General features: G+C 44.7%; 1 pseudogene; it reads left to right on the forward strand.

The window, feature by feature from the left end:
• LOC139325875 (uncharacterized) overlaps window positions 1–11,274 on the forward strand; it is a 181,465-nt pseudogene that overhangs the window by 26,570 nt on the left and 143,621 nt on the right.

The raw sequence follows: 11,274 nt of genomic DNA on the forward strand, positions 1-11,274 counted from the left end.
CATTCAGGCAGGCCGAGGTTGGGGGGCCCCCCTGGGTCTCTGACTTTCCCACCCTTCCCCCAACCGGGGTCTCTCCCTAGGCAAGGCGGGGGGGGGTGGAAATATGGGGGGGGGGCACTCAGGCAGGCGTGGCTGAGGGGTCTCCCCTTCCTCCTGGGGGGCTCCAGCCAGGCTGCTCCGTGGCCTCCAAGCAGCGACACCCCCCCTCAAGCTCCCTCCCCCCCAAAAGACCCCTTTGCAAATCTGCAGGAGGGGGAGAAATCCCCCAGGACCCCCCCCATTAATATGTGGACCTTTCAGCCTTTGCTGACCCCCCTCAAAGGTAAACCTTTCCCTCCGTTGCCCTCTGGAGGTTGGGGGCCCCCGCTGGGTCTCTGGCTTTCCCCCCCATCCAGGGCCCCTCCCTGGGGAAGGTGGGGGGTGGAGATCTAGTAGAGGGACACTCAGGCAGGTGAGAGCTAAAGGGGCCACAATTTGACATCCTTTTAATGTTCTTCTTGTTTTGCACCAAAGACCTGAGGGGATCTGATGCTGGAGCCCAGTGAGGTTCTCAAGCTGTTTTTAGAGGTATGTAGGAAGTTCCCTTCTCGGCTAACAGAATAAGAACAACCGAGCTGGAAGGGACCTTGGAGGTCTTCTAGTCCGACCCCCTGTTCATGCAGGACACCTTATCCCAAAGGTGCTTTTTCAAGAGGCAACTGGGCTTCATTTTTCCTTGAAGATGTTTCACTTCTCATCCAAGAAACTTCTTCAGTTCTTCAGTACCAAAGAAGCTTCTGGGATGAGAAGCGAAACTCCTTCAAAAGAAAAAAACCAGAAAGTCCAGTTGCCTCTTGAACAAAGTACCTGTGGGACAACCTGGATGACGGAGAATCTCTACAGACTTTTAGCGATGCAATTTGGGCTGAACCCCCTTTGCATGGTGTGGGAGCAGGAATGGATTTCCAGAGGGAAAAATTGCAGACTGCAAGAATCATTCGCACCACTCGGGTGACCCTGAGGAGACAGATAAACCTCCAGGAGCTTCAGCCACCCTCTCAAAGTTTGGGGATTGAGTGGAACTGCAAGATGGAAACAGTTGTGGGCAGCTGGACAGCTTTTCTCCCAAAATGGTTTTGCAGATTTGTTGCAGGAAAATTTTTGACCTCTGTGGGTTCCAATTTGGGGGCTATTTTGGATTATTTTTAAAGCAGTGTAGAGATAGTCCTTGACCTATTTGCTTAATGACTTAGTGGAGTTATAGCAGCACTGAAAAAAAGTGGCCTTGACCAGTTTTCACACTTACGACTGTTCCAGCATCCCTGTGGTCCAAATCCAGGCGTTTAGCCACTGGCAAGTATTTATGACGGCTGCGCTGTCCCAGGGTCACGTCATCAGTATTGGTATCTTTCACATCTGGTGTCCCACAAAGTCATTGGAGGATTCGCATAACTACTTCACAACTCATTTCACAATTGTAGGATATGACCTGCCAATTATGGCAAAAGAGCCTTGATAGTACAGGGGTTTAGTGCACCCTGTTATTAACACAGCTGCCTGCAATTTCTGCTGGTTCGAATCTCTCCAAGGCTCAAGGTTGACTCAGCCTTCCATCCTTTCTAAGGTAGGTGAAATGAGGACCCAGATTGTGGGGGCAATAAGCTGACTTTGTATAAAATATACAAAAGAATGAAGGCTATTGCTTAACACATTGTAAACCGCCCTGAGTCTCCGGAGAAGGGCGGCATATAAATCAAATTAAAAAAAAAAAAAAATGGGGTGCAGCAACTGTCAAGAACAGAAATTTTTGTCTCAATTCTGATTGGAGATCTAGTTAGTACTACCTGTACAGTTTGGGGGCAATATATCCAACCGTCATGAACGATAACCGCAAAATACATCCCAGAGACAGTAAGAGGATTAAGTCAGCCAGGCCCTCCCCTCCAGCTGCCTTGCCAGCCCCTCCACAGACCCCACAAACACACATATACATGGAATCATCTTCTCCTTTCTCATCCCTCCTCCTTCTCATCCCTCCTCCTACACATCAACACCCAAAGTATGAAGAAGAAACAGAGGGAACTGACGTCCCAGAACACAAGAGCAAAGATGAGATTGCTGCCGTTACTGAAACATGGTGGGATGAAACTCAGGAGGAAATTTTTCAAAACACCTAATAAAAAGAGGTGGAGGTGGAGTTGCACTTAAACTAAGGTGACCAGATTTTAACATTGGTAAAGAGGGACACCATTGTGGGCGTGGCTTATTTTGTGGGCATGGTTTGGAGGTCATGTGACTGGGTGGGCGTGGCTAGCTGGTCATGTGACCGGGTGGCCATGGCTATGTGTATAGGGACTACTCAGAGGGCTGAAAAAAGTCATTTCTGACAGGTCCTCGCACTTTTGACTGGTCCTCACACTTGTGACCATCCTCACATTTATGCCCGTGCAGCATTCTTAACAACCATGTAACTCATTTCACAACTGCTTCTCTTCACCATGGTGATAAGATAGGGCAAAAAAAGTAAAATGTGAGGACAGTCTTAAGTTTGAGGACTGGTCAAAAGTGCGAGGACCAGTCAAAAATAACTTTTTCAGCCCTCTGAGTAGTCCATGTGCACAAAAGGACTACCCAGAGGGCTGAAAAAAGTGATTTCTGACAGGTCCTCGCACTTTTGACCGGTCTTCGCAGTTATGACTGGTCATCATTTATGCCCATGCAGCATTCTTAACAACCGTGTCACTCATTTCACAACTGCTTCTCTTCACCATGGTGACAAGATAGAGCAAAAATGTAAAATGTGAGGACAGTCGTAAGTTCGAGGACTGGTCAAAAGTGTGAGGACCAGTCAGAAATAAGTTTTTCAGCCCTCTGAGTAGTCCATATGCATAAAAGGATACAGCAATAGAGAGGATGAAGGAAGGAAAGGGAAATTAGAGTAGGAGTGAGGGTAAGAGAGGGAGGAAGAGAGGAGAAGGAGAAAGGAAGAGGAAGTAGGGAGGAGAAGAAGAGGGTGGGGGGAAGAGAAAGTAAGAAGGAAAGGAAAGAGAGAGGTGGTAGGTTTGAGGAGAAAGATTGCTGTACAATAAAAAAGATGAAAGGGAAGAAAGCCAACCCCAAACAAATATAAAGATATTAAGATAAAGAATGAATTGTTAAACTTTAAAGAATAAAAGAGAACAAATATGAATGAATAGCAATAATTAGAAACACACATACGAACATACAATGTATTTTCTTTGAACAGAATATTTGGCTGGTTCACAAATTTAAACAGTGTTTAGTCATTTCAATTAAATTTACAATTTCTATATTTCCTTTTTGCCATATTTATTCCTCATATATTTTTTTTTAAAAAACAACATTACCCTTCATCCTCATCTCTAATCTTAATCAAATTCAATTTTTCCCTTCTATATTATACCCCTTCCCATTGTCATTATTTTTATATCCATCCTCACATTGGTTAATTATGTAATTATGTAATACAGTTGTTTAATACAAATTCAACATTTTAATATAAATCAATTAGTTATATAACTATCCTTTTTGTATATCAATATGAACATGAATATTCCAATTATTTCCATGCATTCCAATTTCTTACAAATCAATTAATTATATTTACCAATAATAATAAACCAAATAATTTCCCCCATATATTCCTCCAAACCACAACTTAACCATTTCTGCTTTCAACACAATATACAATTAATAGTATCACAATTATTACAATTCCCTAGTTAAATAGAGCTTTTCTTCTTTTGTGTTTTAAAATCTTGAACTCTCCTAAATTTCCCATTGTTTGCAGTTTTTCACCTACCTTTTTTGGGTGAGGAAAAAGAAAAAGAAATCTCTCTCTGCCTCATTTTGTCACCTTGCAGCAAAGACCCTGCTTTCGCTTTCGCTTCTTCAGCATAGCTAGGGGAAAAAAAATCTGCTCCAGGAACTCTTTACACTGATCACCTGTAGGGCGGCCCTTTGAAGCCCAGCGGCAAGAGTTTAAAGAGTTTTTTTCCCTCTAGCCATCAGCTGGGACTCGGGAGGCAGAATGAAAAATCAGGACTTTTTTAAAACGCCGCGGGACGCGGGACAAATTGCTAAAAATCGGGACTGTCCAGCCAAAAGCGGGACGTCTGATCAGCTTAACTTAAACAGCTGCACCTTTGTAGAAATGCAAAAAGTAAAAAATGAAGAAAACCTCCTTGAATGCATTTGGGTTAAAATGAAAGGAAAACGGAATGAGGTTGCCAGAGGTGTAATACGACGGACTGCCCAATCGGAGGAACTAGATCAGGGGCGTCAAACTGAAGGGTGCTTGGATCTGGCCCGTGGGGAACAGATCGGACTGGCCCACGATGCCTCTGCCAGCGAAAACAGAGCTCGGGAGGGAAGCGTGTAGCCCTACCAGGCCCCGTTTTCAGCTGCACCGGCCGCCTGCACTCCTCCACCAGCGAAAATGTATCCTCCACACCCCCCCAGCTCCATTTTCACGGGCAGAGGATTAGGAAAACAAACTAAAAGCAAAAGAAATGTTTCTCCTTTTGCATTTGAGCATCCAAGAAGGGACAGGAAAGAGGAAAGGCAAAGAAGGAAAGACGAGAAGGGAGGAAGGAAGGAAAAAGAAGGAAAGAGGGAAGGAAAAAGAAGAAAAGGGAAGGGAGGGCAGGAGGAAGGAAGGAAGGTTATGAGGGAGGGAGGATGTGAGAGAAGTCCTGTCCTAGCACTTGGCCACCACAGGTGCCCACAAGAAGAGTGAAGATGAGCTGGCCATGCCTACCCAGGGACCCCCCCCCCAGGTCAAACATAACCCTGATGCAGCCCTGAAGGAAATAAGAGTTTGACACCACTGAGCTAGATGCACCTTTTGCTAAACATTTAGCTGATGAACAGAAAGCAGAGGAATGGGGGACTTTCCCTATCCTGGCAACTGGGGAACACCCAGTCTCTGCACCTAGTGGGAGGACCAAACAGGTCCCCAATGAGTCTTCTTCATTTAAAACGTTCTCATAACTGCCCATCTTTCTGTCAACTCTATGCAGCTCCCAAAAGGGTGTTTTTAAAAGTATCCAACACATTAAAACATAAAAGAAAAACCATCAAAGAAAAACCTGGTGCCAATCCATGCCACCTTCTCCTTGTCTGACCTCCCAGCGCCTGGGGAAAAGCCAGGTGTTTAAAGGCTAAAGGGGTGGGGGATTTTTAAGAATATGGCTCATATTCTTAAAAATAAAGGCCTTTTCTGTGGGGGCACCTGTCCTCTGGAATCAGGTGCCCCCAGAGATACGAAGAAACCTAGACCTCAGTGCCTTCCGCCGTGCCCTTAAGACCTTTCTTTTTCAGCAAGCCGGGCTGGCTTAACACATTTTTTAAAATGTTTTTAATGGGTTTGTTACTGTTTTTTAACTTTGGGGCCAAACGTATTTAACTGTATTTTAATGTTTGTATTTATGTTTTTACTTTGGCTGTGCACCGCGCTGAGTCCTTCGGGAAAAGGGCGGTATATAAATTTGATAATCATATACATATACATATACATATACATATACATATACATATACATATACATATATATATCACACAAAGGTTCATTGGCCTTAGAGAATCCCTTTAGCAGTTTCTGCTGGAAGAGAAGGGGACCATTCAGGGAATCCAACTGACAGCTTCAGATGCTTGGGGATGGTCTTAATAGGTCCCCACATTTGGGAAATCCACATAGATTATATCAAACAATGGCAGGGAGAAGCTCCTTTGCACCCCCAACAATGAAGGCCAAATGAGCCCTAGATTCAGCCACAACACACTTGCTTCAATTAGGCTCTGAATGGGATGACCATTTAAAGGCAATTTATTAAGAGTATTGTAACAACGAGATTTCGCTCAATGAAAAGAGGGAATCCAGGACACAGAATCAGGTTTCATTTTATACTCCACAACAGTAGAAAAAGTAAAAAGTTGATTGCATGGAAAAAATCAGGGTCGATAAAAATTTTATCGGGTCAATTTTAAAATATGAAAATCAGTTTTTTTAAAACTTAAATCATTTTTTTTATTTTTATCAAATTTATTTTAATAAAATGCTTTTGGAGTAAAAATCTATTTAAAGATAATTTTCTATCAAACAATGGCAGGGAGAAGCTCTTTAACACCCACAACAATAAAGTTCAAATTAACAATAGATTCAGCCACAGCACAATTGCTCCAATGAGGATCTGAGTGGGATGAGCATTTAAAGGCAATTTATTAGAATATTGTAGCAAAGAGATTTCCCTCAATGAAAAGAGGGAATCCAGGACACAAAGAGCGGCTGATTCAAACTCAGGGTCTCCTAAGATCCCACAATAGACCCAACTGGCTGCCCTTCATGGGCTGATATGAATGCCCCCCATCCCACCTACGCCCCGGACCGTAAAAACCCGCGGCACTGCGCAGGCGCCATCTGCCTTGTTGCAGGAAGAAGGATGCTGATTGGTTACGCTCGGAATGTCGGCAATGGGCAAATGGACTCCGAGGGGCGGATCCTCCAAAGGAAAAGGCGGAATTAGTGGAGAGAAAAGGGCGTGAAGCCACCACTTCCCGAAACAAAGCGGGAAACGAGGGAAGCGGCCTGAATCGGTGACAGAGGAGGCCGTTTGATGCAGATTTAGCGCAGGGGATGCTGGGAATTGAAGTCCGGGAGGGTCTTTCCGGAGGCCTGGGAGCACGAGGCCTAGTCTGGGGGCGGCCGGGTGGCCGGGGAGGGAGACAGGATGTTGGGAAGGAGGCTATGTCCACCTGGAGACTGCCCGGGAGGCCCGTGGGAGGCGGGGGCTTGGGCCTGGGCTTCCCCTGCGGGGAAGGGGACGCAGCCATGACCCTCTTCTCTTTCTCCTCTGCAGGAGGACGGAGGATTGCGGCGGATGCAGGAAAGAGGCGCCGCCCGAGAGGAGGAGGAGAGCGGGCCCCACGGAGCAGCCCTGCCCGGTCCCGGCGTGGCTTCCCTGGAAGACGGAGGGGAAAGGCCGGGGGGCTCCGGGGCTGCAGGAGGGAGGAGCCCAGGGGGAGCCCGGGAAAGGCAGCTGCCTGGAGGGCGATGCGGGGAGGAGGAAACAGACGGAGACCCCGAGATGGGCCTGGAGGGCGGAGGCTCCTTCGGAAGACCCCGAAAGCCCCGAAGGATCCAGGAGGAAGGAAGAAACTATCAGTGCCCAGAATGTGGAAAAACCTTCAAAAGTAATGGAAATCTTCACAGCCACTTAAGGATCCACGCAAGAAAGAATCCATTTAAATGTCTGGAGTGTGGAAAAAGCTTCAAAAGTAATGGAAATCTTCAAAGGCATCTAACGATCCATTCAAGAGAGAAGAAATACGAATGCCCGGAATGTGAAAAATGCTTCAAAACAAATGGATATTTTGAAAGCCATCTAAAAAACCACTCAGTTGGAAACCGATATCAATGCCTTGAGTGTGGAAAGACGTTCAATCGGAGATCAAATCTTGATCAACATCAAAGGATCCACTCCGGAGAGAAGCCATACGAATGCCTTGAGTGTGGAAAGAGATTCAGTCAGAGGGGAAACCTTTATAAACATCAAAGGATCCACTCAGGAGAGGAATCCAATAAGTGCCTGGAGGGTGGAGGGATCGACAGGAGAGGAAAGAGGCACAAATGCCCCGAATGTGAAAAATCCTTCCAAAAAAACGGAGATCTTCAAAGGCATCTAACCATCCACACAGGAGAAAAGAAATATCAGTGCCCGGAATGTGAAAAATCTTTCAAAAGAAACGACCATCTTGAAAGCCATCTAAGAATCCACTCAGGAGAGAAACTGAATAAATGTCTGGAGTGTGGAATGAGCTTCAGACACAAGAGCAGCCTTTATAGACATCAGAGGATCCATTCCGGAGAAAAACGTTATAAGTGTTTGGAATGTGGAAAGAGCTTCAGTCATAGCAGCAGCCTTTATACACATCAAAGGATCCATTCGGGGGGGGGGGGGAACCATATAAATGCCTGGAATGTGGAAAGAGTTTTGGATATAAGAGAAGCCTTAATAGGCATCAAAGAACCCATTCGTTAGAGGAACCAGATAAAGTCCTGATGTATGAAAAGACATTCAATCACAGTGGAAACTTTTATAAACATCAAAGGATCCACACAGGAGAAAAACCTTCTAAGTGCCTGGAGTGTGGAAAGAGCTTTGGTCATATCAGCACCCTTTCTAGACATCAGAGGATCCACACAGGAGAGAAACCTTATAAGTGCCTAAAATGTGGAAAGAGCTTCAGTCAGTTGGCAAACCTTTCTAGACATCAGAGGAGCCACACAGGAGAGAAACCTAATAAGTGCCTAGAATGTGGAAAGAGCTTTGGTGAAAGGAGCGCCCTTTATAAACATCAAAGAATCCATTCTGGAGAGAAACTGAAGAAATGCCTGAAGGGCGGAGAGTCCTTTGGAAGACCTGGAGATCCCCAAAGGATCCAGGAGGGAGGAAAGAAACATCAGTGCCTGGAATGTGAAAAATCCTTCACAACAAACTACAATCTTCAAAGCCACCTAAGAATCCACACAGGAGAAAAACCTCATAAATGCCTGGAGTGTGGAAAGAGCTTTGGTCATATAAGCAACCTTTATAAACATCAAAGGATCCACACAGGAGAAAAACCACATAAATGCCTGGAGTGTGGAAAGAGCTTTGGTCGTAGAAGCATCCTTTATAAACATCAAAGGATCCACACAGGAGAAAAACCTCATAAATGCCGGGTTTGTGGAAAGAGTTTTAGATACAAGAGAAGCCTTAATAGGCATCAAAGAACCCATTCATTAGAGGAACCAGATAAAGTCCTGATGTATGAAAAGACATTCAATCACAGTGGAAACCTTTATAAACATCAAAGGATCCACACAGAAGAAAAACCTCATAAATGCCTGGAGTGTGGAAAGAGCTTTGGTGATAGGAGCACCCTTTCTAGACATCAGAGGATCCACACAGGAGAGAAACCTTATAAATGCCTAGAATGTGGAAAGAGCTTCAGTCAGTTGGCAAACCTTTCTAGACATCAGAGGATCTACACAGGAGAGAAACCTAATAAGTGCCTAGAATGTGGAAAGAGCTTCAGTCAGTTGGCAAACCTTTCTAGACATCAGAGGAGCCACACAGGAGAAAAACCTCATAAATGCCTGGAGTGTGGAAAGAGCTTTGGTGATAGGAGCAGCCTTTACAGACATCAGAGGATCCATGCCGGAGAAAAACATTATAAGTGCCTAGAATGTGGAAAGAGCTTCAATCAGAGAGGTTCTCTGTATAGACATCAAATGCTTCACACAACAGTAAAACCATATCAGTGACTGGACTATGGAAAGTTTCTGGGAGAGCGGAAGTCTTTATAAGTATCAATGAATCAACATGGGAGAATAACCAGATAGTTAGTACTCGACTTACAGCACTTCATTTAGTGACTGTTCAAAGTTACAATGGCACTGAAAAGAGTGACATAGAGCTCTTTTTCACACTAATGTCACATGATCAAAATTCAGACGCTTATAAATTGATTCCTTTTTATGACGGCAGTGTTCCAGGTCTCGTCACCTTTTGTGACCTTCCTACAAGAAAAGTCAATGGGAAAACCAGATTCAACTTTATATAACTGGCAAGAAAGGTAATAAAATCCAATTTTATTGGATTTTATATCCCTGCCTGATCCCTGTCCAAGGGCTGTAGTTGAGGGCTGCTCTGACACAGGATCCAGCCCTCCCTCTGCCTGGCCTAAAGCCAGTGCTGCAGTGCTGCCTGCCCCAAGAGGAGATCAACCCTGCTGGTAATTCAATCAAGTTCAAAATTTGAGGAGAAAATTTCGCTCTCTCTTTCTGTCCTTAAACTTGGCACCATCTAACAATATGGTGTCAGGAAAAGGTGCCTCACCTAAGCAGAAATAATGGGGGGAGCTCACCCGGGATGATGGAACAAAACACCAAACAGCAGGGCAACCCAAAGGGAATGCGATGGGAAGTTCATCCAGAGCTACATTAATGAGTGGCGCTTCCTGTAAGGATCGCCTCTCCTTCCTACTTAAGAAAGTGAGAACTCTTGAAACGTGGTTGTTCAAAAGGATTCTTTTATTAAGCAGAAGTGAGAGCCATCCAGGTAAAGCAAGATCTGAATACCCTTAGGCAAGGCAGTAGGATTAAAGTGGTAGAGACCCCTCCCTTTAAGTCAGAATGCAGATGTTAGCCAATATACAAGTGTGAAGATGTTTTCTTTACTAGTTTCTCTGAGAACCCGAACAAACATGCATTCACACCATTATCCTTTAAAGTGAAAAAACCCACATGGCTATCCTAAAAATCCCTGCAGGTAAAGGAGATCTCAGGGCTCTTTGGCGCCAGGATATAGGTTGCAAAATCTCTGTTGACACCGGCAATGCTAGGGAATCAAATCCAAGTGTCCCCCCTCCTCCGATTGAATGGCAGTATCACTTTTAGGGATATGACACTTCCCTTAAGAGATTGCAGTCTACATCCAGAGCTTTGCCTTTTGTGCTAAATGGGCAGCTTGAGTGATTGGTTTGTTCACCTCCTACAGATATTTGCCTGGCATTGGTGCACGTAGAACATTGATTCTCACATACCAGATGAAGAGCCTTGGTTAAGAAGAGGAAAACAAGCAATCTTAAACTTAAAAAAGAGGTGTAACATGCCATGTTTAAAGGACTAAATATGCCATTTTAAATTAGTGATGAAGCCTAAAATATGAAGCAAACTTGCGTTTAACTTCCGTTAAACTTGCTGTGAATTCACTTCCTTCCTTAGCCTTTGCCTCAGTCTCCTCCTCCTCTGCTCTAGGCCTTTTCTCAGGGGTGGTTCTTGCAGGAGGAGGGGGGGAGATGGGGGGAGGAGGCTTGTGTAGGACATCTGTGAGCTGATGTTCAAAGTTATCCAGAGGAACCAACGTCCCGAGTTCAGGATACTAATCCCTACAGAGAGCAAAGGAGAGAGAGCAATTCTTTATATCTAAAATTATTATTTCTATTCCTGGATCATTGTGGTTGGGAGAGCTTTTGCTCTGTGATAGGGAACTGTGAGAGGTAAAGTAGGGAATCAACCAGAGAGGTTTATAGAGAAGGAACGTCTCTTCTCTTCCCAAATTCAAGGCTGCCCAGAGATGGAGCGTAGGCCAAGCCTTTTCTGAGCCACTAACTCAGTCAACAATAATGTGATAAAAGGATTTCTAGGGCATTCTGCTCAGGGAAGGAATTCTCACTTTGTAAGTTGCTCAAAATAAGCACAATTTGTGGATTATGAATTCTGCCAAGCTT

The sequence above is a fragment of the Pituophis catenifer genome, unplaced genomic scaffold (genome assembly GCF_029215685.1).
Source record: "Pituophis catenifer annectens isolate HBS135680 unplaced genomic scaffold, rPitCat1.0.hap2 SCAF_17, whole genome shotgun sequence".
In the NCBI taxonomy this organism is placed as follows: domain Eukaryota; kingdom Metazoa; phylum Chordata; class Lepidosauria; order Squamata; family Colubridae; genus Pituophis; species Pituophis catenifer.